The sequence below is a fragment of the Mesoplodon mirus genome (genome assembly GCF_964341445.2).
Source record: "Mesoplodon mirus genome assembly, chromosome: 1".
Classification (NCBI taxonomy): Eukaryota; Metazoa; Chordata; class Mammalia; order Artiodactyla; family Ziphiidae; genus Mesoplodon; species Mesoplodon mirus.
Genome location: NC_138976.1, coordinates 61,573,587 through 61,598,979, shown reverse-complemented (window position 1 = coordinate 61,598,979; position 25,393 = coordinate 61,573,587). Strand labels below are relative to the sequence as shown.

Sequence of the window (25,393 nt, the reverse complement as noted above, 5' to 3'; positions counted from 1 at the left end):
AGTTTGAGATGCAGCAGCAAAACCAGCGCAACTTTCTTTTTCCTTCTTCACAATTTCACAGATAAAAGATTTGTTCTTACCATAGATCTTAGCAACCTCAACATGTGATTTTTTTTCTTTCCTTTTTGAGTTGAGAACTTTCACCTTTTCAGTTGAAGGAAGCACTTTCTGGCTTCTCTTTGGCGTACCTGAATTGCCAGCATCTCTACTCTTGTGCTTTGGGGCCATTAGTAAGTAAAATAAGGTTTATTTGAAGACAAGCACTGTGATACTATGACAGTTGGTATGATAACCGAGGTGGCTACTAAGTGACCACAGGGCAGGATGCGCTAGACACAAGATTCACTTCCCCAGGCAGGACGGAGTGGGAGGGCGTGAGATTTCACCATGCTATTCAGGACAGCATGCAATTGATAACTTATAAATTGTTTATTTTTGGAATGTTCCATGTAATATTTTCAGACCACAGTTGGCTGCGGGTAACCGAAACCGTGGAGAACAAAATTGCAGATAAGGGGGGACTACCGTACTTCCCACACCTCTGGAAATCCACAAGAAGAGCCTTGGGGAGTTAGAAGCCCTGGGTTCTAGTCCTGGTCCTGTCAGTACTTACAGACCGTGTGACCTTGGCAACAACACTCACCCTCATATCCTGGGAGGAAGGTTTGAGTCTCCGGGAGCTGAGTGGTTCTTCCCACATCACCCTTGAGCACCTAATGAGATCATGTGAGAAATGCTCTGTCCGAGTTACGACACATCTTAGCCTGAGCAGTTTCTCCTGTCACTCCTCGAGTTGCTGTAACCAAGAGGCCAAAGATCAGGCCATGCCACATTCGGGGACTTTCAAATTCCAGTCACTTAGGAGAGGAAAGGGCAAAGGCGTGTTCCTCTGTCAGCTCCTCTCAGCATCTTGCTGTCGCCTTCCCCCCCGCCCTCTCCCTGCTGCCAGAGCATTGTGTACCAGGCAGAGCCCCAACCCGGCCCCCCATACCTCAGGCAGCAGCTGCCGTGCCAGACAGCCCTGCGCCCGGTCAGTACTCCTGTCCCCCACAAACACAGTTAGCCACAGCTGGATCCATGCCCGTTCTCTCTGCACCTTTTTGGGGGCGATGAAGGTGTTATTTGGAGTGTGAAGAAGGAACCAGGGTTAAAGGCTTCTACCCACCAAGCACGTACACAGCTTCGGAGGTGGTTCCAAAGAGGCAGGAACATCTGATGAGAGCTTGTACTCGGAAGAGTCCTTTTAATGGGGTTAGCAGCCCTCTACGTGGAGTGCTTTTGAGGGTCCCAAGGATGCCTCTGCCCCACCCAGGGCTCCTCATCAGCTCCCGGAGGCAAGAGCTCCTGCACACTCGCAGCCATCTGTCCCTGGGACTGCAGCCTCCAGGCAGGGGACACATAAAGTTCTATCGGCAGGTCCCCTGTGATCTGCAGAACGAAGTAGAGTCTTTCTGCAGAGCTGTTTTTTGTTGGGCTGGGAAAGGAGAGCTTGAGGACATGGGGACCCGGGGAAGAAAGAGGAGGCAGTGTTTGTGGGAGAAAAAAAGAACACAGAAAGGAAGAGGACGAAGAGAGGCTGCCCAGGACTGGAATGGAAGAAAAGCCTGAAGGTGAGCCGGGTGCCCCTGCAATGCTCACTGACATAACAGCTCACAGATGCAGAGGACAGAAGCAAACAGCTGTTCTCCGTGTGTGCGCGCGCGCGCGTGTGTGTGTGTGTGTGTGTTCCCACAAAAGCCCTAAAATCATTCGATAGTATTTTAAGTTTTTTTTCCAGGATAAATATATTGACATTCTGTGAATTTTTTCTTCCTATCTAAACCCAGCCCTGATTTTTCTCTCTCCATCTGTGTTCCTTTGGCAGAAACTTGCACCAAAAAGAACGAAGGAGTAAAGGGTCATTTCGGGAAGTAACGGGACACAGGCCAAGCTGGGAATGCTCCACGGCTGCGGTGCACTTCTGGCAAAGGGACCCAGCCACCGGCCACCCTGTGAAATGTTCATGATGGAAGAGTGGAGCCTGGTGAGGGGACCAAGCTGCAGGTCCATCTCTCACGTGCTTGCTTTTATGTCAGGTTCACAGCAGCTCTGCTTTGGGACTTTTGTGTAATTTCGTTTCGTTTTTGTAAAAGTTCAGCCCTTCTGTCCATACCACATGCTTCGTGCAGAGGGGGTCACATGAGCTTTCTGAGCCTGGGATTTCAACCCTGGTTGTTCCCACACATCGTGGAGGTGGAGGAATAAAGCCTGCATGTTCACTTTGAACCACTGAATGCCTGGGTAGGCCCTGAAGAGAGGGTCAGTGTGACCTCCGGAGAGTTGACATTGGTTGTTCCACCCTGAAGTGGCCCTTCTGGATGTCTCCCTGACTGAGCGAAGCTGGCTCTGATCTGAGTTACTCTGTAGGGTCCTCCCTGGCGGGTGAAATGGAGGCGGCTTCTCCAAGGCAGCTTGCAGAAGTAGAAAGAGCATGACTTGTGGAATCCCAGTTCTGCCCTGTCCATGACCTTGAGCAAGTCACTTAATTTCTCTGAGCCCCACATTGAAATGTATCTTAGACTTGACAGCAGGATTAAATGAGATCTGAGAACAGTTCCTGGCACAGACACCAAAGGTGGCAGCCACTTATCTTACATGCTCTGGCCTCCATAGCCTTGTCCCTGGAGAGTTCCCAGTGCCAATGGATGAGGCTAGGGCAGGGAGGGCTGGCATTTAGCAGAAGATTCTGAGCTTTCTGTGTTTCACCCCCCGCCCTCCTCCTGCTGCTCCCAGGAGCTCTCCATGTTGCAGGGGTAGCCCTGAGCGCAGTTTTTATGACTCTAAGTGATCCACAGAACAGCCCGTGGCTGCCCGTCACTGTTGGAAAGGCCAGGTTGTGCTAATAGGAAGTGATGGTTGATCCCATTTAGTAGGAAATGTTCAGGAAGGCAGGATTTAAAGGAGGCTCACATTCCTGCGGCACTTCTCCTGGGAGCTCAGACACAGGGGTGAGAAAAGGAGACTCAAATGCATCAGGGCCTTGCGATTTGGATGAAAGGAGAGGTGGGGCTGGCAGGCCCTGCACTGGCCCTGCCAGTCACCGAGGACTGTTCTATTTCTGTAAACCCTTTGTTCAGACTGAAAAGGGGGAAAGATGGGGGGATGTTTGGGAAGGAGGGAAAATGCTCTCAGGCTGGCATAGCCTTCCCAGAGGGGCAGAGATGGCGGAGAACAGGCACACAGATCTCCGTGCTGCTACTCTGGGGTCACCCAAACAAGGATGGTTCTGAGTCTCGGCAGTTTGATGCCTCGACCGATGAAATGTTCCACAGTTTCATCAACAGTTTGGGGAGCACACGGGTAAACAGCATCACCATCACTTTCCTGGTTCAAATAGATGATGGTGTTGTTCATTATTTCTTGTAATCCATCAAGGCCCTTCTGGGGTAGCTCAGAAATTTGGTGTCATCGTTCAGTCCCAGGATGGGAGGACCACTGGCTTGCTCAAGGATCCCTGTGTATCCGTTGATGGAGGGTCCTGCTGATGCAGCCCCAGAGCCAAACCTTCCTACAGGATGGGTGCCAGGTCATCATTCAAGGCAGGCTCAACTCTTTCTCCACCCACTGCCCCCTTACCAGATGAGCTGTTGGGAATCACTTGTCTTCTCAAAAAGCAGCCCCCTGGGGCACAGATCAGCAACTCTTGCCCACTGACAAGTCAGGTGAAGTGGATCTAAGAAAGGAGGGCCACTTCCACTGGGGCATAGAATCCCCTGCTCATGGGTCTGTCTAGTCCACTGGACTCTGCTCCTTGAGGTAGGGACACATGCTACCTTCCAACATGGGGCCCGGGACATTCTGTGTGTACATTTTGTTACAGAGACTTAGAAACATAGTACAGTCCCTGGCCAAAAGGATCATTTAGCCTAGCTGTGTGTCTTAATCCATCTGAGTTGCTATAACAGAATACCATGGACTGGATGACTTATGAACAACAGAAATTTATTATAATCCTGGAGACTAGAAAGTCCAAGATCAAGGCACCAGCAGATTGGGTGTCTGCTGAAGACCCGCTTCCTGGTTCATAGACAGCTGTCTTCATGTGGTGGAAGGGGTGAGAGAACTCTCTGCATTCCCTTCCAGAAGGGCACTAATTCCATCAGGAGGGCTCCACCCTCATGACATAATCACTTCCCAAAGGTCTTGCCTCCTAATACTATCATATAGGGGGTTAGGACTTCAGCATGTGAATTTGGAAGGGACACATTCAGTCCATTGCACTGAGCACAGCAGGTATACTAGTATCTGTTATATATTAGAACACAGAAGCTAGGTACCCATTACCGTGATGTGCAGCCATGGTGTAGAGTCATAGCATAGTAGAAACAAAAGGGACTTAAGTGGAAAAGCATGGATTCAGAAGGGGCATGTGATTTGCCCCAGCCTCACAGTAGATTTGTTGTAGAGATGGGAAAAGTTATCCAGGTTTCCTGCACCCCAGCCATGTAATGTTTCTTCCCAGTCCCCCACCCCATAGCTCCACATGAAGTGAAGAGCTAACAGGGAAGGCAACACAGAGTGATGGAAAGGCCTGAGCTTTGAGGCCAGAGAATTCTGGGTTTGAATCCTCCTCACTCTTCAGGACAACACAGGCTGAGTCCATAGATAATGATGGAGAATCATAGACAGTGATGGAGAGGCTTCATTGAAAGGATCCACTGAAAGAATTTAGGAGTGTTTACATTCCGCATCTGTGAAATGGGAATAGCAAGAGTCCCCCTAAATTGTGCCTGTGGGGAGGAGTGCCTGAGAGAAGACACAGAAAGCGCCTCACAGCGTGTCCTGCGTAGAGCGGCCGTTCCACAAACTTATTGTTCACCAGGCTGTCAATTAAAGAAAAAGCCACATCTTGCAGAAAATAAGGTCAAAAGCAGGTCCGAGAGAGGAGAGATTGTCAGAGCCCTGAAGAGAAAGCTCTCCAGGAGATGAAGAATGACCTTGCTGAGGGGCTCACTGGGGAAGAGTTGGCCAGGTGAATGGCTGGCGTTTAGCTGAGCCAGGCATCCTCAGCCTCGCTCCCCGGCCCCCTCAGTGTGGGAAGAGTGCCCTGCGTGTCGGCTGCCAGCGCTTCGAGGCGCTGCATGATTACTTAGCAGTTTACTAGCATCAGAGACACCCAGGGTGCACTTGAGCCATCAATTAGCTCCTGCTCACAGCCCCCCTGTGAGGCCCAGTGGTATCAGGACTCCCATTTTTCAGCCAAGGAAACTAAGGTGTAAACAGGTTAAGCAGCCAGCCCAAGGTCACATCTCGAGTCAAGCGGTCACGAGGCGCTGAGGCCGCGTCCTTGCTGGCTCCCCGGCCTGTCCTTAGCCCACTGGCCCATGCTGCTGCCCATAAAATCCACTGTTTATATCTTGTCAGAAAGCTAGGTAGTGCACCCAGGACATTAGGAGCTGCGCAGAAAGGCCATTCAGCTGATTTCCAAGGCACTGCAGGGTTTTTAAGGAAATGTCTCACCCCTTGCTTTGAGAGGTAGACAGGGGCGACAGGACCTGAGTTAGCAGTTTCTTTGCTGGCCTCCCTCACCACAGCTTGCTTTGCTTTTTCTCTGTCTTCTCCAGGAGATACACATGCCAGGACCATCTGGGGACCACAGAGAGCATCTTTTAGGAGACGCCGAGATGGTGAGTGCAATGCACAGGCCTCACTCCAGCCAGCCCGCAGTTCCAGGGCTTTGCCATTGGTTCCCACTGCTGGGAAAGAAAGGTGGCCTAAGGCTGAGAAGCTCCCACAGGTGTGCCTGCAGGAGGGGATGGGCCCGGGGAGCTCTCTGTTGCCTGCTGGCCCTCCTGGTCACACAGAGCTACTCCTGACGGTACCCGGCCCCAACCGGACGCCTCCCTGACTTGTCCGTGTTCCAGACCTCCTCTCTCTCAAGGGCACTGGTCTAGCCGCTGCCCTGTTCTTTCCAGGCCCTTGTAGGTCACCAGCCAAATATTCTTGGTTCCTCCCTCTCCCTCAGCATCCCTTCCCTAAATTCAATAGCTTATCTCCCTAAAATATCTCACAGATATTTCTGGAATTTCTACCCAGACAACTCCACCCCAGGCTCACCTAGACCACTGTAATAATGTCCTCACTGGGCAGCCAGTCATACCCTCTCCCCTTAAGTCTGTCATCACATAGCAACCAGAATGCCCTATCCTGGGTTTTTTTGTTCTCCTCCTTAAAAGCTTTCATCCTTATTCCCTGGGGATGAGGCCCAAGCACCTTAATATTGCATCCAAGGCCCCGGCACCCTTTCCCACCTCTCCCCACCTCGCCTCCCTCCCTCCTTCCCTCCCTCCCTCCCTCCTGCAATGCTGGTCCACTCATACTTCCTGGAAGGGGCACCCAGTGCCCCACTTCCTGGGCACTAGTCACAGCCTTCTGGCACCCTCCTGGCTGTGTCTGTGGTACACGTGGGCCGACCACAAAACTTCACACTCATTTCCCAGGTCCTGAAGGGCACAGACATGTTTGGATTTACTCCCCAACTCGGCCACTCTACTAACTCTGAGACCTTTGTTAGGCAAGTGAATGACTTTGAGCCTCGGTTTCCTACCCTGTAAAACGGGGATAAGTTATTTAAACAGTCTGTACTTTACTTTTCTCATACATAAAAGTAAAAATAAAAACAAAACCAATATTCTTGGATTGTAAGGATCGAATGAGATAATGTATGGAAAGAAAGCACCGAGGACATGCCTGACTCCAATTAGCTCGATTATCAGAATGATGATCTGGTTGCTTTCTGAGTCTGCTCCTCCCTGCTGGTGGCCAGGGACGTGCCACTTACTTCTCCTGTGGACCCCCAGCGTTCAGCCCAGAGCTGGGAGCCTGCAGAGCTGTCTGTCCTGACTCTCCCTCCTCCCATTTTTCTACTGCTGCTGCCCCATCTGTCCCCAGCTGGTGGCCAGGTCTGGGATGTCCCCCTGCAGGCATTTGCAGGCTTTCCTGCACAGAAGTGCCTGGAAGCACACCTGGGAATAGTCGCTCTTACTAGGTTCAGCTGTTAGTGGGCATGCAGGCCTACTATTGGCAAATGGCACTTTGTTAAGAGAAGCCCAAAATTAAGGGTTTTAACATGAATTTTTTGATTTTTGAAACACTGCCTTAGGTTTCAGGCCAGCCCCCCGCCCCGGGATGCGGTCAGGAGCCTCCACAGCCCCCACCTGCCTCACCTCAATGTGTGCCCGAAGGAGGAAGGACTCCAGTGGGGAAGGAAGGTGGTCGGGGAGAGAGCGAGAATGCAAAGCCCATTCATCCGGATGGCGATGTCTCCTGCTCAAAACGTTGATTGGGCAGCCCGAGTGATGTATTGAGTTCGTTTCTGCAGGTAATTGTTTAAATGTTATGGCGGCTTTAACATGTCGTCTGTTAAAATGTATTGGTGAGGCAGCCATTCCAAACTTGTAATGTGGTAATATTTAGATGATTTACTAGGTGAGGTGTGGTTTCTGATTCAATCAGAGTTGCCTTTGATTCAAGAGGTGGTGCCTCTAATCCGACTGGGAGCCTGTTGAATCCAGAGGTGATGTGTTTGATTCACGGGCTGATGTACCTGATTTAGAAGGTGATGGATCTCGTCCATGCTGAAGGATTCCAGTTCCCTCACACCGGGTGTTTGCTTCGGTGTGTGATGTATGAGTTTTAATAATAAGACAGGCTTTGGGGATGGTGAGAGCACCGGCTCCTCCATGGTCTGGCACATCTGTGGCTGCAGCCCGCTTCCTGCAGAGCTGGTCTTGGCCTAGAGGACCAGAGGGGCAAAGCGGGGGCAAACCCCGATTTCCCAAGTGTGACCTGAGCCTCCAAGTGCCCCGTCACTGTCATTCTTCTGAGATCCACGGATGGTCTTTTGTCTACCTGTCTAATTCTCCAGAGGTCCACAGGCAGAGCCACTGTGCTTAGGACCTGGTTCCTTGCATATGAGGGGCCGTCAGGGACACAACGGTCAATTAAGAGATACTCACCAGGGTAGGTTCTGCTCTAGGCAGGCGGAAGTTCCTTGAGCCTCACCTGCCGCTTTGTGGGGTTCCAGTGCAAGTTTCCCTGGGCCAGGCACAGAGCTTTTAATCAACATTTGAGGGATTGGATTTTCATGTCCCAACTGGGAAGATAGGGAAGGGTTCTCCAGAGCTACTTCTCTCCTCCTCCCCCATCAGCCTTCCCTCCCCTAGAGCGACTGGCAACTCCCACCCTCCCGAGGGTGGAGATGTCCCTGTTTGTGTTCTCCCCTCTGCCAGGAACGCACTTCCCCCTCTTCCTTCACGTGTCAGGAAGCTGTGCGTCCTGTACAGCGTCACTGCCTGCTGTCACCCTTCCTGGCAGGCCACCCCTGCCCCCCATCTCAGCCCGGCCCCGGAAGAGCACCCTCGCCATAGTTTGCCGAGTCTTCTGGCCATACCTCTGAGAGCACGTGTCACATAAGTTGTCCTATGGCGGGGAGGTCTCCTCTTCACCCTGCTGTCCCCAGCACCTGCTCAGCACCTGGCACATGGCAGGCATTGCAGCCTCAGAGGAGAAGGAAAAGTGAGTCATTAATAATAGTATCATTAATAATAATAATAATGAATAATAATAGCTCCACGTACGTTATAATTGTTCTAAGTGCAATGTCCTGATGCTACTTCATTGGTATCATCTCTTTCTGTCTTTTAATCCTCACAACACACCATATGTGGTAAGAATGATCATTACCTCCATGTGTGTAGATGGGGAAACTGAGGCTCGGTGAGGTTAAATGATTTCCCCAGGGTTCACATTAGCAGAATGAGAGTTGAATCTAGGTCTCTTGGACTCCAAAGCCAAGCTCTTAACTGTCACATCATGATTTGGCCTCCCAGGACCAGACAGACTGCCCTCTGCTGGCCCAGGACAGGGAGGCTGTGGTCCCTGGAGATGCAGAGGTGCCCTCAGGGAGACAGACCCATGACACAAGGCAGAGCAACCTAATTGGTAAACTAAGGCATGAGGGGTGGGGGTGGGGGTGGGGTTAGAAGCAGGAGTAATTCGGGAAGGCTTCCTGGAGGAGGCGTTTGATCTTGCCCTGGAGGAAGAGAAGAAGAGAAATGGGGCTGTCAGCTGTGCTGATGCCTGTTCTCAGCTGCTCTTGGCCCAGTGCTCTGGTCCTCAGGCTGCCTTTAAGTGCAGGGGAGTCAACAAGGCTGAGTGTGGGGCAACTAGTCCTTCTAGTAACTAGTCTTTGCCCGACCAGTAGCTCTGTGTGATCAGAAGGTGGGCCTGGGGCAGCACTACAGTCAGGAGTACGCAGTGATCCTGTCCACACCCAGCAGGGTCAGCTCACCACCTTCCAGGAGGGAGAGGCACTACACTGAGCCCAAGCTCAGGTGAGTCCTGGATATTCTGTGGCCACAGGAATTGTCCAGATCCTGCTTCTCTTGCTCCTTCTCTAGCACTGAATCCACACTTTCCCCCTCGCGCCTTTCTGTCACAGTCTTGCGTCCCCAGAGCCCTGGTCCCCCTTCAGCATGCGGTCTGTTGTAAGATGCCGTCATCCGGGAAGTGGAGTTTTTGGAAGACAGCCTCGCCGCGTTTAACCTGCCCCTTCCCAGGCCTCCGTCAGGGTCAGCCTGAGGAGAATGCCTGGGGCGTGAGGGGTTTGAGGCAGGGGTCTGCTTCAAGGTGACCTGGACCAGCTCCCTGTCCCAGGCCCACACAGCCTGTCCCCCTGAAGCTGCTCTTCAGGGCGACACCCAGGAACCTGCGTCGTAATAAGCCCTCCACTGACGTCTGACCATGACTGCGTTGGGCCAGGTGTGGGCTGGCCCCTGGTTGTGGGCGCCGGGGGGCTGGGGCCCCGGCATCAGAGGTCTTAGGCCGCCCCTCAGCTCTCCACTGTTCCCACGATGCAGCTCCCTGAGCCCTCCGCCTCTGTCCTCTTCCCCCAGAATCCCAAGAAAGCAAATCTGACTGGTTCAGAGCGGCCTAGGGGTTGGCCACCCAGGGAGAGAGGACGCAGCAGGCACAATAGGCTGTGGTCAGGGGGTCAAGGGTCAGCACTCAGAACACGTGCGAGCCTGAGAGGTCAGGGAGGACAAAATGGACATCTCTGCCTCGGAAACGAGGCTTTCCCGGCCACTTGCTGTGGGCCAGATACTTGCACATTCTCCATCCCAACTGATCCCCCTCAGCCCTGAATTCTCTCCCCATTTTAGAGAGCAGACTGAGGCTTGGAGAGGTTAGTGGGCTTACCCAAGGTCGTCTTACCACAAGTATTGAAGAATGAAGGAGGGGAGTGATACGTGCCAGCCCCAAGGCTGCCACCCTCTCTTTCTCTGTCTCTGTGTGTCTCTCTGTCTCTGTCTGTCTCTCATGGTGGGCCGTTCAGGCTGGTGTGGGAGATATTTGGATCAAGTCCATCTCCGTGTCCTCCAAGCTCACCACCCAGGCAGAGGCCAACTCCAGCATAAGGTTGGTGATGGGCCAGACAGGCTGATTCCTGGGAGGCTCAGAACAGCTGCCGATCCCACTTCTGCTGCTTCTGGAGGCCACAGTGGCCCTGACTGCACACATTTTCCCAGGCTGAGCCCGCAAGTGGGGGTCCTCAGACACAGACAAAGGAATAGCTCAGCCTTGCAAATGGCTTTGCAGATGAGGCCACGGGGATTCCACTTGGCCGACACACTCTGCCCTGGCCCAGGCTTCCTCCCCCAGAGGCGTCTCCCAGCCCCTGCTGGCCAGCTGCATCTCCCATCACCACCCACTCCAAAGCCCTGACCACATGGACGTGGTGGCTCAGCCCAGAATTTCCATCACGCCCCTTCCCACACAGGGAGGGGCAGGAGGGAGGGATGGTGGCAGCAGGGGCTGCAGGAGCTGACTCACTGCCAACATCAGACGTGGGTCCCAGACCCTCACAGGCACCCACACCCACCACGGGCCCAGCCCTGTGTGAGCCAAGCAGCATGGTCACAGGCGACCAGCCTGTCATTCCCATCTTGGATGAGACCTCAAGTCTGAGACAAAGGGTGTTAATCCACCCCCATGATATTGAGAGGTGTCGGACCATCTACGCGGAATTTGCTCAGGGATGACCACAGAAGATACAGTCACCGTTAGCCCAGCAGTCTTCCAGTGGGCTGTCCCTGGGGACACATGGAGACATTCACAAGAATACAAAGGCACTGACAGTTTTGAAGACATCACTTTCCAGTCCCTTCGTTTTAGGCATTCTCTCCTAAAACCAACGTGTCTAAGCATACACTAGTGGTTTCCAGTTTTCCCACAAAACAAAAAAAAGTCCTTGCCCATCCTGAATCTGGCTATGGTGCATCTCCTCAGGATATAAAATCCTCAGCACCAGACACAGGACTGCAAGAAAGATTCCAGTAACACTCCAAGCCAGGAATGGTCCATACAAGTGATAAGTCCCCACAAACTCTGTGCCTCGCCACCTACCACCCGTCTATCTTGGGGTAAGAATGCAGATGTTTACAGTACCTATTAATTTATATATTTGAACTGAAAGTGAAATCAGAATTTTCTTTTTTCACACAAAGTTATGATCTAGCTGTTTGGTTTTTGCCGAATTATGTTATAAGGTGGCTGTTTTCCATAAATTAAATAACCCAGATCTGGAGCTTCAAGGTTTTTTTTTTTTTTTTTTTGATTGACTGATTGATTGATTGACTGTGTTGGGTCTTCATTGCTGCGCGCGGACTTTCTCTAGTTGCAGCGAGTGGGGGCTACTCTTTGTTGTGGTGCTCGGGCTTCTCATTGCGGTGGCTTCTCTTGTTGCAGAGCACGGGCTCTAGGCGCCCGGGCTTCAGTAGTTGTGGCACATGGGCTCAGTAGTTGTGGCTCGCGGGCTCTAGAGTGCAGGCTCAGTAGTTGTGGCACACGGGCTTAGTTGCTCCACGGCATGCGGGATCTTCCCGGACCAGGGCTCGAACCCCTCTCTCCTGCACTGGCAGGCAGATTCTTAACCACTGCGCCACTAGGGAAGCCCCAGCTTCAAGGTTTTGATGAAAAATATTTAAAGCACATATATCATATTCAGGACACCAGAAATTTTAGCCTTTATAACTACCTAAACTTGTGATGAAACATTTTAGATGTCAATCTTAACTGCTTCAAAGTAAAAGCATTTTAAAATGCTTATAAATAAATAAATAAATCATGATCCTTCTATTGTCAAAAAAATAAAAAGTAAAATAAAATAAAATGCTTAAACATACTTGAAAGGCTACATGGTTTTTCAAAATCCTTTTAGGAGGTAGTCAAACAAAAAAGTTTGGAAGGCCATTCCCGCAGTCCACCCCCCGCCCTTCCCTAAGGCACAGAAGGGGATTGGTCAGTAGAGACTGATGGGGAGGGGTTCCTTAGAGCAAGAGTTGTCTGCCAGTCTGCTCTGAGCCCCTTGATCCTCAGGCTGGGAGAGAGGACCTGCCCCGAGCTCCAGGCAGACAAGGAGGCTTCAGGAATCACGAATACGGAACGGGTGTGTTTCCCACGAGGGGAGAGTGACCTCAGCCCTCTGGCCAGATGCTTACTGAGCTACAGAAATCTGAGTCGTGGTGACACAACTAGCTGGAGCCTCTCAGGAAGGGAGCCCTCAAGAGAGCCTGACGTAAAACTCGGGAGTGGACGATATCGTGCTGGTGCCTGGAGATCTGGAGAGGCCCGAAGGTGAGTGGCTGCATGAGGACAGCCTGTTGCAAGAGACAGAGAAGGTGACAGTGGGAACAACTGTGCTTCCACCGAAAGCAGAGAAAGGACAAGGATGCAGGCCATTTTCTGTGGACCAGGTGGACCCAGGAAGGCAGCACGTTTGATTTTGTCTTGGAAAGGCCTCCAGCCAAGCGGGCTTCCTGCCAGGGCCCAGGCAACCCCAGGAGAAAGAGGCTGGTGGTGGCCCACAGAATACAGAGCTTGAGAGGGGTGGGTCATAAGCTGTCAGCTAGAGATTGCGTCTCCCAAGCCACATAAAGGCACAGCGGGGGATCCCAGGAGGACCCACACTCATCACAAGAAAATGAATCAGTGTTTGTACATGTGCTCCAACGCGTGGTCCCAAGTGGCAGATTACAATAGTCCAGGCAAGAAGGACCTGCCTGCTCCCTGTCAGGCCTCTTCCTCTGCTCCAATCCCGAGGAGCCAGAAGCTGCGTGGTTGGTAGAAAAGGAGACGGAAGGGAAAACAGTGAAGTTAACCACAGCTGGTCCCCTGAGTCTGGGCAGAGCTGGGAACAGGGAGAGGCTTTAAAGTGGGTGAGAGAGGGAAGCTTTGGGATTAGACTGGACTGGACTTCTTAATACACATTTTGAAGTTGTTTGATAATAACAGAAAGTGATGAAATCTACCAAAGTTGAGATATTACCCAGGCTAGTGGAAGGACAGGCAGTGGTAAAACTGTACAGAGTCATGTTTTATTTTTCGCTTTCTCTGCTACCTTCCCATAGAGTCAGACTCCACAAGGCAGTGAGTGGGGGGCGGTCAAAGCCTGGTGCTCATGGTTGGGCTCCAGAGAAAGCACCGATGGAGACAAACTTCCACAGGTGATGTCAGGCAGAGGAGCAAGACAAGTGGTCCACGCTAGAGGAAGATGAAGCTGCGCAGCAGGGAGAGAACGGTCACCAGCAGGGCACCAGCTTTGACTGAACAACGCAGGGGTCTGGCCCCTGGCAGAGTGAAAACTGCTTCTGACAACGTCCCTGCCCTCAAGCGTCCCCTAGTTTAGTAACCATGAGTCACAGGGGGCCATCTGTGGCATGTGCCAAGAGTGTGGTGCAACGTGTTATAAGAATTTGGAAGAGAGAGGTGGTTGATCAGGGAGCCTCTGAGTTGGCCTTTGAGAGAAGGGATGCTGAAGATGCTGAAGAAGTTTATAGAGGAGGAAGGCAGGCTTGCTGAGCCCTGGGCGATGCCTCCACAGCCCTGCAGGCCCCGCCATCTCCCAAAGGGCCCACACAGCACCACCTACCAGCAAAGAAGCACCTGCTGCCCTCTGGTGCCCCAGGCCTGAGCCTTCACTGCAGCCAGCTGGGCTCGGGCACCAAGATGAGATGGGGCCACAGGTAGAGGTTTCAGATGAGCCTGGCAGCCTGCCCTGCCAGGTCTGTTGTGTCTCCATTCTTCTTGGCTCCCGAACCAGCGCACGCACAGATGTGTGCATGTATACACACGTGCGTGCATATGTATGATGATGTGTGCATGCACACACGACAGGTGGTACTTGTTTCAGGGACCAAGATCTTTGGGAAGAAACAGAGCCAAGCACAGGCAAATACCATTTGCATCCCGGACCCTAACTCACCAGACATAGCCTTTTTGATAAAGGCAGCCAACAATGGGGAGGAGAAGAGCCTGGACTCATCCCACCGACCCTGGAAGGCTTGGGCACAGAAGGCTGCCGAGTCTTGCCTCTGGCCCCCTCCCTCCAATACGTGAGCCCCGTAACTTCCTGTCTCCTCAGCATTCTCTTCCTCCTACAGAGGAGGCCATGGCCATCTCAGGAGCATCTGGAGTCCTGAGATCTCATTGGCCTGGAGGTGCTCAACTATCCATGGTCATGTGGGTCCCACAGAGTCATGCCTTGGACATCTGATCCCCCCCCATCTGTCCATCCTGTGGAAGGAATGCTGCTCTCTCAATAAGAACATCAAGAATCTCCAAAGTCAGTTCTAGGAAGCTAAGCTGCCCATAGTCATGGATCTCAAGGGCTCCAGGTGCTGGGAACTGGTGTCCTTGGACAACTCTGCTAAATGCTGGCCCCCAGGGACAGCTTGCATTGTACTAAAGTGGTCTGATTGCTGCCCCCAATGCCATGGTTTTTCTCCTGCTTGTCCTGTAAGAAGGGAGGCCCTCAGGAAGGACAGAATCCCTACGTGGGAGTGAATAAGCTTGCCAACCCAGAGAACTTCCCCATGCGCACAGTGGGAGAAGGGGGACCTGTGCCTTCGTTCCATGACTCCTTATACTTTTCCTTTCTCCATAAAGCCTGTTCCTTAGCCCATGCACTAGGACATCTGTCCCCAACCTGGAGCATGCTAGGAGGTGCCCACCAACACGCCAACTGTGCCATAACAAGATACCATAGTCTGAGTGGCTTAAACAATGGAAGTTTATTTTCTCACAGTTCTGAAGACTAGAAGTCTACGGTCAGGGTCCCACAAGATTGGTTTCTGGTGAGGCCTCTCTTCCTGGCTTGTAGACAGCTGCCTTCTAAGTGTGTCCTCATGTGGCCTCTTCTCTGTGCATGTGTGGAGAAAGAGAGGGTTGGGGGGTGGAGAGAGAGGGAGACAGAGAGAGAGACAGTCCTCTGGTGTCTCTTCTTATAAGGACACCAGTCCGTCAGATTAATGTCACCTCCTTTAACCTTAATTAACTCCTTAAAGGCCCTAGCTCCAAATACACTCACATTGTGGGTATTGATGCCAAAGAGTTGTCCTCTGTACCCTGGTGCCAAATAGAATCTCAGAGGCAGAGTCTTGGGTGAAGTAGAAAAGAATAGCTTTATTGCTTTGCCAGGCAAAGGGGGCCACAGCGGGCTCATGCCCTCAAAACTGTGTGACCCAACCCAGGAGGATTTGGTGAGGAGTTTTATAGCAATGGTTCAAGGGTGGAGTGGCTGATAAGGATGAGGGTGTGTGCAGGGTCTGCATGCCTTTAATCTGGCCTCAGGTGGTCTCTTCCCTTGTCTCTGCATCCCCTCCCTTCCCTGATTAGCAACTGTTCAAATCTGCTTGTTGGAACTCAGAGAAGGTCATGGAGGCTGGAGTCTGTTCCTTACAAACAAGAAACGGGGGACACAGAAAGGCTTCTGTGCCCAGGAGCCCCACAGAGTCCTGCTCAGTTTCAGTATTAAGGCTTCAGTATATGAATGTGGGGGGGACACAGTCCATAATACCACCCTTCTCCTGGTTCCCACGGCTGTAACTCTCCAAAGCTTTACTTACCCACGAAGGGAGAGTGACGGGGAGGCATCAAGAGTCCGCCTTGGGGGTGGAGCTCTGTGCTTCCAAGGGGGCTCACAGGCCTTTTCTCAATCCTCTAGGGCTCTTATGGGAAGCAGCTGCTGCTTCCAGAATTTCCTCACCTCCTTTCAGTCCTCAGATACCTTCCCAAGGTCTGGTCTGAAGTTCACACCTCTGCCCCAGTGACCAGTACCAGGAATGTCCTTACTACCATTCTGGGCAAGACCCTTAACTCTCCCCAGAGAGCAGTGCTCCTCCTTCTGGACTGTGCACGTCAGTCATATGTTGACAGGACGTAGGGCCACGGTAGTCAGATGATAAAAGACAAAATTCAGCAGTGGTTGGTGGCAGGCATGGGACGGAGAGAGATGGGATGCCGGTGGGGGGCAGGGCAGGGAGGTTTCCAATACTGTTCTTCGGTCTTGCATTGGGAGCAGAGATCTTGGGTTTCTCTTAGTTTACATCTCTCCCTAGGCACTGCTGGGAGTGGTTACATAATGTTGTCACCTTAACAATTGTGTGACATGTAGTTGTTTCCTGTACACTAGCCTCCCCAATGCAGTCCGAGCATCTAAGGCACAGAAGGATGAGGTGCTAGGGCTAAAAAGAACACCAGGGAAAGACTAAAAGATGTTTCTTGCCCTTAAGGAGCTGATTGCCTAAAGGAGGGTCACATACGTATTAAAACAACCCTATCATGACGTGTTAAGTCCCCTGAACAAGTGATGCTTTGAGGTCTCAGCAAGGGACCAATTCATTGTGCCTAGGGAAGGGGGCCAAAAGGATTTTCCACTTTTCGAATGAGGAAAGTGAGGCCTGGAGAGTCAAGGTGACAAGTTTTTTTTTTGTTTTCTTGTCTAGTTTGTTTGTTTGTTTGCCTAGCATCAGTGGCAGAGCCCAAGAGAGGCCCCAGCACTGCAGACACTCTTGCCAGTGCTCCATCTATCTCTCCAGAGTCGGGTCTCCCACCCTTTGATAACCCTGATGCTCAGCATCCCTGGAGAAGATAAGATGCTGGCAGGGGCTCTCCTGAGCACTGGGCTGAGTCTCTGGAGCCATACCAGGCAGCCGATGCCCACCCTGCCCTGGGGCCACCTGGACAGTGTGGCAGGCGTCCCCAAGAGGAGGGCAGGGAGTCCACCTGGTCTGGTCTCCCGGCAACAGGAAGTGATGCCTCCTGAGCTCATGTCAGCAGCTGTTGCTTGGTCTGCATGGTTCGGATAAACAGGCTAATGTCCTCAAGGTGACCTCCCTGACTCAGAGAGTCTGGGAACTGAGGTATTCACTCCCTCGGGGTTGGTGGGGGGGGGGACAGGGAGGAGGAAAGGACAGGACTGGAGCTGCTGACTCACCCTGTCTCACTATCTCTCTGTCCCCATTCTTGAGGAGTCAGGAAAGAACTGGGAAATGAAGGCGCTGTCTGCGAAGAGTGGGTTCCAGGACATGCTCTCATCCCTCCCACCCATGCTGCCCCTTGGCTCTTCCAAGATGGCAACAGATCGGGGCCACTTTCTCGCCTTCACGAGACAGCAATCCTTACGAGGCCTGTGGGTGGTCGAGCAGACGGGGGGAGGGGAGAGATGATCCCAGGAGGTACCAGACAAAGGCACAGCCGGGTAGAGAGTCACCACAAATATTTTTTGGGTGACATATGAATTATAAATAAACGAGGTGGGGATAATAGCAGAAAACAACAGAGAACCTTAGTGAACAGAAGAGCTTGAAGGGGCATTAGACACCGCACCGTCCCAGCCCATGGCCAGGGCTGGCTTCCTGGGCAGGTGACTGATGCAGTCACAAAGTGCCCCATCCTTAGAAAGGCCCCACTCTTGGTTTAATGCTCTGCCGCCACCCTCTTGAAATTCATAGTAATTTTTTAACAGAAGGCCTACATTTTCATTGTGCACCAGGCCCTGCAAATGATAGAGCCAGTCCTGTCCATGGCCTTCCAGATGAAAAAAGGAGCCCAGAGAGGGATAATGGCCATTCAGGGTCACACTGCTTATTTGTTATAAAACCGGGACGAGGGCTTCCCTGGTGGCGCAGTGGTTGAGAGTCCGCCTGCCGATGCAGGGGACACGGGTTCGTGCCCCGATCCCGGAAGATCCCACATGCCGCGGAGCGGCTGGGCCTGCGAGCCATGGCCGCGGAGCCTGTGTGTCCGGAGCCTGTGCTCCGCAACGGGAGAGGCCACAGCAGTGAGAGGCCCGCGTACAGCAAAAAAAAAAAAAAAAAAAAAAAAAAAACCGGGACGAAACCCCCAGTCCTGTGTTTTCCCATCACAAACTGAATCTCTCTCTGCCGTTAAGTCTCTGTTTAGGGCAAGAACGTCAGACTCTGGCTTCTCAGCCCTGGGGGTCTGTGCTCTGTTGCTGTGTCTGCTCCAGGTGGGCCTCGGCCAGCACTGTGTGGGCTGTGGCAGCGCAGTTGTTGACAGCCTACAGCTACAGGTAATGGGAAGTTCAGGCAACAATGCTGGAGTCTCGGTTCCACTCTTTCTGCCTCTAAACCTCTCTCTGACCATTTCTGATAATAGTACCTATTTTTAACAATAACACAAAGATTAGAGAAAAGACATGTCAGGAACCTAGGATGTCAGCTTGTGCTAGGTTTTCGGTCGTCACCACGGGTAGGATACAGCATTCCTTCTCCGCCGTTCCTTCACCTTCAGACCTTCGTGGTTCCTCGGCCCTTTCTCTGAGCGGCAGGTGGGTTAAGAGGACTAATTTTGGAACAGAGAGATAAAGGTTTAAGCTGCAGTTCCACCATTTCCTAGCTGGGTAAGCTTGGAAAGCTTCCTTTATCTTGCTAAACCTCAGTATTCTCATACAGGAAGTAGGAATAATAATGGGATTCAGTTTATGGGGTTATTAGGAGGACTGGGTGAGACTCTGCAAAACAAGGACTTGGCACAGCATTTAGCATAGAGCAAGTGCTCGATAAAGAACACTGTTGGTGATTTTTTTCTATAGCTCCACTTGTCCAGGCCTAAGGGGAAACCCCTGCCTTAATTCTTGAAGCTGTCCTCTTGTGCCCTACTAGTCAAACCATAATCTAGGGACCAGCAGGATTGGCTTCACCTTGGAACTCATTAGAAATGCAGAAGCTCAGGCCCCACCGCCGGCCTACTGAATCAGAATCTGCACTTTAACAAGATTCCCAGGTGATTCATACGGGCATCCACTTTTGAGAAGCAGTGTGATTTCCAGTGCACACAGATGGCCTCTCTTGCCCTGCACATGGGGAGATGAGTCACTTCCTAGTCCTGGCGAGAATTGTTCTTAAAAAGGCAGAGCCCAAGCCTGCCATGGTGGATTTGACCAGAGTCCCAGGCCCTTCCTTAAGGCTCGCAGTGTGGTTGGGGGCTAGGTGAGGAAGACAGTGGTGTGAAGGGCATATTGAAGCAGGAATAAGGGAGACTATTGCAGTGATCCAAGCAGGAGGTGAAGGGCCTGAATTACGCCAGGGCCAAGAGCGTGGGGAGAAGGGGCTGAGTTGTGGAGGTTTGTCCATCTAGAATTCAGCAGACTTAGCAACCAGGTTACAGGTGACATGAGAGAAGGAAGGATCAAGGACAACTCTGAGGTTCTAGATGGAGATAATAGGATGGTAGTGCATTGAGAGGGACAGGGTCGGCCAGAAGGAGGAGAAGGGGGTGATGATCAAGAGAAAGGAGGCATGCTTTCCATCCTGGACACCATAATTCTGATGTGCAGGCAGGATATTAGTTAAAGGTTTTCCATGTGAAGAGTGGGCTTCTCATGGCACTTAATTCACAACTCATTGTTCTGTGGCATGCTGCAGGGCAAGGAAGTGAAAAGGCTGTGGGTTCAAATCCTGACTCTGCCACTTAAGAGCTGTGTACCTTGGGCAAGTTAATAAATCTCTCAGTGCCTCACTTTTTACATTTGTAAACCTGTCTCAGACAGTTACACAGAGGATTAAATGAACTAATATTTGTGATGTGCCTCAAACCATGCCTGGTCCATAGTGAACACTCAAATATTATCCATTATTGGGCTTCCCTGGTGGCGCAGTGGTTAAGAATCCGCCTGCCACTGCAAGGGACATGGGTTCGAGCTGTGGTCCGGGAAGATCCCACATGCCGCGGAGCAACTAAGCCCATGCGCCACAACTACTGAGCCTGCGCTCTAGAGCCCACGAGTCACAACTACTGAGCCCACGTGCCACAACTACTGAAGCACACATGCCTAGAGCCCGTGCTCTGCAACAAGAGAAGCCACCGCAACGAAGAGTAGTCCCCGCTCGCCACAACTAGAGAAAGCCTGTGCGCGGCAGTGAAGACCCAATGCAGCCCAAAATAAATAAATAAATTTATTTTAAAAATATTATCCATATTATAATGGCCTGTTTATTTGAAATTATGAGGTCCTTGGGGACAGGGACCTCAAATGAAATCATCTTTGTGTTGTGTAACACTTAACACAAAGCAGGTATACAGTATGGTCCACAGAAACCGTAACATATGTTGTTCATTAAAGGTGGCCCAGTGGGCCGGTTGTGGTATCTGAATACGGATGAATATGGATGTCGTATCCCTTTAGAAATGTTCATCCCTTCTCTCCTCCCTTTTTTCTAATCACAACTTAATGACTTGTAGGTAATGAGAATCTGTGCTCATTCTATTCTCAGCCTAAGCTCGTCTGTGGGTTACTCTGATAACTGAGCTGGCAGTTGGGTAAATCCGCTCTCCCCACAAGGTGGTACTGTCCCTTTGAGCAGCGGGCAACCTGTCCTCTGAAGATTCTCTCATTCATTTGACAAGGATTACTTGTGTGCCAATCAGTAATAATGATAATCACTGCCATTTCCTGAGGCCAGACACCAAGTGGAGTTTCAGTAAGACCAAGGCTCAGCCTTGCTCTAGAGCTCACAGTCTCGCCAGGGAGAAGACAAGAAGACAGAAGATTGTAATAGAGTGTGACATATGTGACAAGAGAGGTTACACTAGCTGCCGGTGGTGGAGGCAGAGGGCTCAGAGGAGAAGGAGCACCCCAGTCTGCTCACTTGAGATGTGGCTCCTTCTGCAAGAGGACCAAAGCAAAATGGCAGCCCTGGATGCATGCCAGTCCTGTCCCCAACACTGTATACCTTTTCTCTTTCACTGTCACCCTGGGCTTGGTGACAATAGAGTAAAGGCTGGGAGCAAAAGGATGACAGAGGTCGGGTGCCAGGCACACGTGCAAGAAGGAATTCAAGACCAGGCACAAATCTAAGTCAGAGTGACTTAGGCCCATTTCCCTAGAAGCAGAGCTTGAGATATGGATTGAGTACAGCTGATTTATCAAGGGGGTGCTCCTCAGGGAAAACCAATAAGGGAGAAGGGAAAGAAAACCGGGGAAGGAGAAAGAGCAGAGCAAGGTTGTGGTCTCAGGTGGAGTCTAATCTTTTGCCTGATCCTTGGGGTCAGGGACAAAGAAACCTTGCCCAAGCAAGACACTCTCTTGGTCAGCTCAACTGAGAAGGCGAGCAGCTCTGAGCTGTGAACAACCAAGAGTCACAGCATCTAGGTGGGCACACTGGCCCAGTAAAGGGGACCCAGGTGTGGTATCAACATTGCCAAGCACAGGCAGGTACAAGTCAAAGGTACCAGCATCCCCCAGGGTCCACTTTCCCCCAAGATCACTTTGGTCTATCTGTGACCTCTTAGAGGATGCACTTTGTGAATTGGGGTGCACTGACAGGCTCCTTGAAGAACCTAAGTCTACGCTTGGTGTGGAGCGAGCTGGTCACTGACGCTTCCAAGTCTTTTCCACAAATGCTGCTGCCGAGCACGTCTACCTCATCCTGCTTATACCTCCAGAACATGCCTAAGAACCAAGACTTTGACTGGTAGAGACAAGCTGGTTTGCCCCACACTATTGGGTATGAACACCCTGGGCGTCTGGGGCAAGGTTCATGTTCACATCGACACCCACAAATTATCAGCCACAGACTCAAGTGTACAGCAGGAGGTCAGTTGTTCTCACCCGCCAGGCAGCCTGGCCTCTTCTGGCAATTGTGAGTCATCCAGTAATCCTTCAATTAATTCCTTTTCTGCTTAATTCGTCAAGAATCAGTTGCTGTGGTTTGCATCTAAGAATCCTGATGCATACAATCAGTCAAGCTGCTCCCAATTTTTACATTTTAAGTAGTGGTATGGCAAAAAAACATTATAAATTTTGTGCATTTGCCAGATTAGTTCCTTGAGACTAAGTCCTAGAAGCAGAATTTCTAGATCAAAAGATCTGCAAAAGTATAAGTCTTCAGGTTCCTTTTACCGAATTATCCAGGGGCCTCTGGCATTGCTGAGAGAAGATGGAATGGACCAAATACGCTAGGTGTTAAGCTCGGAGCCATCCACACACCAACTCTAAGAGTCACTGCACCTCTCAGGGTGGGTGACACCATAACCAGCTCACAGATGGGGCACCCAATGGCGGAGAGGAGTAGGACTTGTCCCAAGTCACAGCACTCATAAGTAGCAAAGCTGCTTGAGATTTGAACCCAGACATGTGGGAAATTCTATTTGCTCCTCTAGATCCAGTCAGCCCTCCCTCCCCCTGGGAGGCTTAGTTTATGGTCCACATCACGGCCCCCGGGCTTTAGCTCCTGTTGGGTCTACCCAGTGGGAGGCACAAGCAGGAGCTGAGAGAATAGAGAAGGGTGAGTTCACAGTATTGATTCCCAGTGTCCTCCCTGCAGGTCCCCCTCATTGACTAAGTCCCCCCCACACACACCAAAGATCAACCTTACTCTCTCTGGGTTGGGGAACGCCTCCCTCCACTAGCCTCCTTCAGGTCTCTGGCGCTGCTTACACGGGTCTCTATACCATCCCTTATGGGCTTCCCTTGACCCCAGACACCACTGTGTAAATGGTACCCATGTTAGGGTCTCCATCTCTTTCCTGTTCGAATACTGACAATAGACCAGGTCTAGCCAGAGCCAGAGTGTACGTTTTTCCATCACGTCCTGTTATACCCATGTACCTTTTACACATCAGCCCCAGCAACTCTGGCTCCTGTGCACGTGCATTCCATCCCATGATGTGTGCTGACAGGTTCCACCAGTCAGCTCTATGGAGGTTAGAACGTACTCAAAAGAGCATTGGAACGAAAGTCAAGACGGCTGGCTTGCTGCATGACCTTGCGTAAGTCCCTCCAGCAGCCTAGCTCTCTCGACTTCAGTTCCCTCATCTGAAGAATGAGGAACTAGACTAGGAAATTTCCCAGGTGAGATACAGCAGGAGAAAGAGGACAGACAAGTGTATACAGCAGATATTAAATTTACATATGCACTTCACACACATCTGTAAACTGGTGTGTGCAATTCTGTGAGTAGAGAAAAAGGAGCGTATTTGCAAGCCAGAGTGCTGGGACCTTTTATTCATATGTATTTAGAACCTTTGCTGTTTGTACTTGGCCAGCTTTGGATGGCAAAACAGTCTATTCTCTGTGGAAATTCTGACTTATTTTTCCAGCTGGCCTGCCAATTGCCAAGAAATGTCATCTGAATATCATTATTTAATCGAAGATTAGTCCACGCCTGTGACATAGGCTGTAACTATTATCTTCTTTGATTCTTTACATATGCACACATTTTCTTCACAGATTAGACCTTGCATTCGTAGAGGTAAATGCTGCCCTGTCTTTGACCAAATGGCCAAGCACATAGTGAAGTAACCCACTGGGATTGTGACCATCTGTATCTGTGTGCCTGTCTGAGTGTACATGTGTATATGTATGCCTGTGAGTGGGAGGATATGCAAGTGAGTATGAGTGAGGAGAATGCCTTTGGAGTCATTTCTTACAGGGATCCAGAGAGAGGACCTTCTTTGATCATTGGTCATATCAACATGGCCTCCTCGCAGCTGATTTCCAGTGTTTGTTTTCAGATTAGAGCACATGTGAAATGAAACCCAGCCAAGCCAGCTGGGAGGTACGGGGATGGACCAGACGATATTTGCAACCCAGTCATACTGCAGACCTCTTGGGTAAAGCAGAGGAGGAGAGGGCAGGGAGGGCATGAGTTCAAGCTGTAAATGTTGGCTTCAGTGTTGGAAAACTCTAGACTGAACGACCTTAGAAGGCCCCCACTTAGCCCTGGAATGTCTCCAACCTTCTTTTTTTTTAATTTTTGAAATTATTTTATTTATTATTTTTGGCTGCGTTGGGTGTTCGTTGCTGTGTGCGGGCTTTCTCCAGTTGCAGAGAGTGGGGGCTACTCTTCGTTGCGGTGCGCGGGCTTCTCATTGTGGTGGCTTCTCTTGTGGAGCACGGGCTCTAGAGCGCAGGCTCAGTAGTTGTGGTGCACGGGCTTAGTTGCTCCGCGGCATGTGGGATCTTCCTGGACCAGGGCTAGAACCTATGTCCCCTGCATTGACAGGCGGATTCTTAACCACTGCACCACCAGAGAAGCCCCTCTCCAACCTTCTTAAGCTCCATGTGACATTTAAGCCAGCCTCTTATTTTCTGCTTTCAGGGCTTCCTAGGACAGTTTTCTCACTGGCCTTGGCTTAGCCAGCTGAGGTGATAACATTTTATTTTGGTTTTTATCGGGTTGCTCCCAGTGAAGCAGGGCCCTGACCTGCCCTCAGAATAGAGCTCATTACAGGGTCAGGACTTGCTCCCTTGTTCATGAAGGCTCTTTAGAGTCTTCCCTTTTTTCCAGCCTCTTGGCCTCTGTCTGGTCCAAGGACCACATTATGGCCAAACATCTAATACCACCACTCCCAAATTATTGGCTAAATGATCATCTGCCAGAAAAACAGAATCCAGGAACAAGACCTTGGGCCTGCAGGGCTACATGACTCTTTTCCCATACACCATGTGGACAAGAGAGGTCACTGGCTTCATTTGTAAAAGCTCGGGTGACAGCAAAACTGGACCTAGCAACCAGAAATTCTCAGAGAGCGCTTACTTATACCCCTCTCCACTTTCCTTCCCTAAACTCTTTCTCTTTCCAAAGCCAGTTCACAGATGTGTCAACTCAAAAACAAAGAGGACCATAACCAACAGGACGGTCATGTCCATGCCTTCAGCACTGCCATATGCCTGGAGTGTCATGGGCACACAAATATACCTTTTGAAATACTGAGTGAGTGAATGAGTGAGTGCATGGAGTGGGTGGATAGATGGAGATAGTTCCCAGAATAAATCCTGGAGAAAATCTTTGGAAAGGGTAGAGTTGGGGAAAGTCCTTCACCCGCATTTGTTACACTGTTACAGACATAAATGTTTCCCACCTTACTGAGTGGGAACAACCTCCACATCAAATTGGAAACCTCCTTTGAGGATCCTCTGGGTGCATAAATGAGAGTTGGAGGAGGAAGAGAGGCAAATGGGGATGTGACCAAGGCGAAGGTCAGACCTCAATCCCCATTTGAGCTATATGTACATTTCAGTTCGTTTCCCAGACTGCTGGGCACATCC

General features: G+C 51.0%; 1 long non-coding RNA gene across 1 annotated transcript; it reads left to right on the top strand.

Moving 5' to 3' along the window:
• Positions 1–1,881: 1,881 nt before the first annotated feature.
• Positions 1,882–7,243, top strand: LOC309803096. Its single transcript, XR_014293898.1, has 3 exons — positions 1,882–2,023; positions 5,604–5,666; positions 7,142–7,243. It is a non-coding gene; the product is annotated as an uncharacterized lncRNA (long non-coding RNA).
• Positions 7,244–25,393: the final 18,150 nt, after the last annotated feature.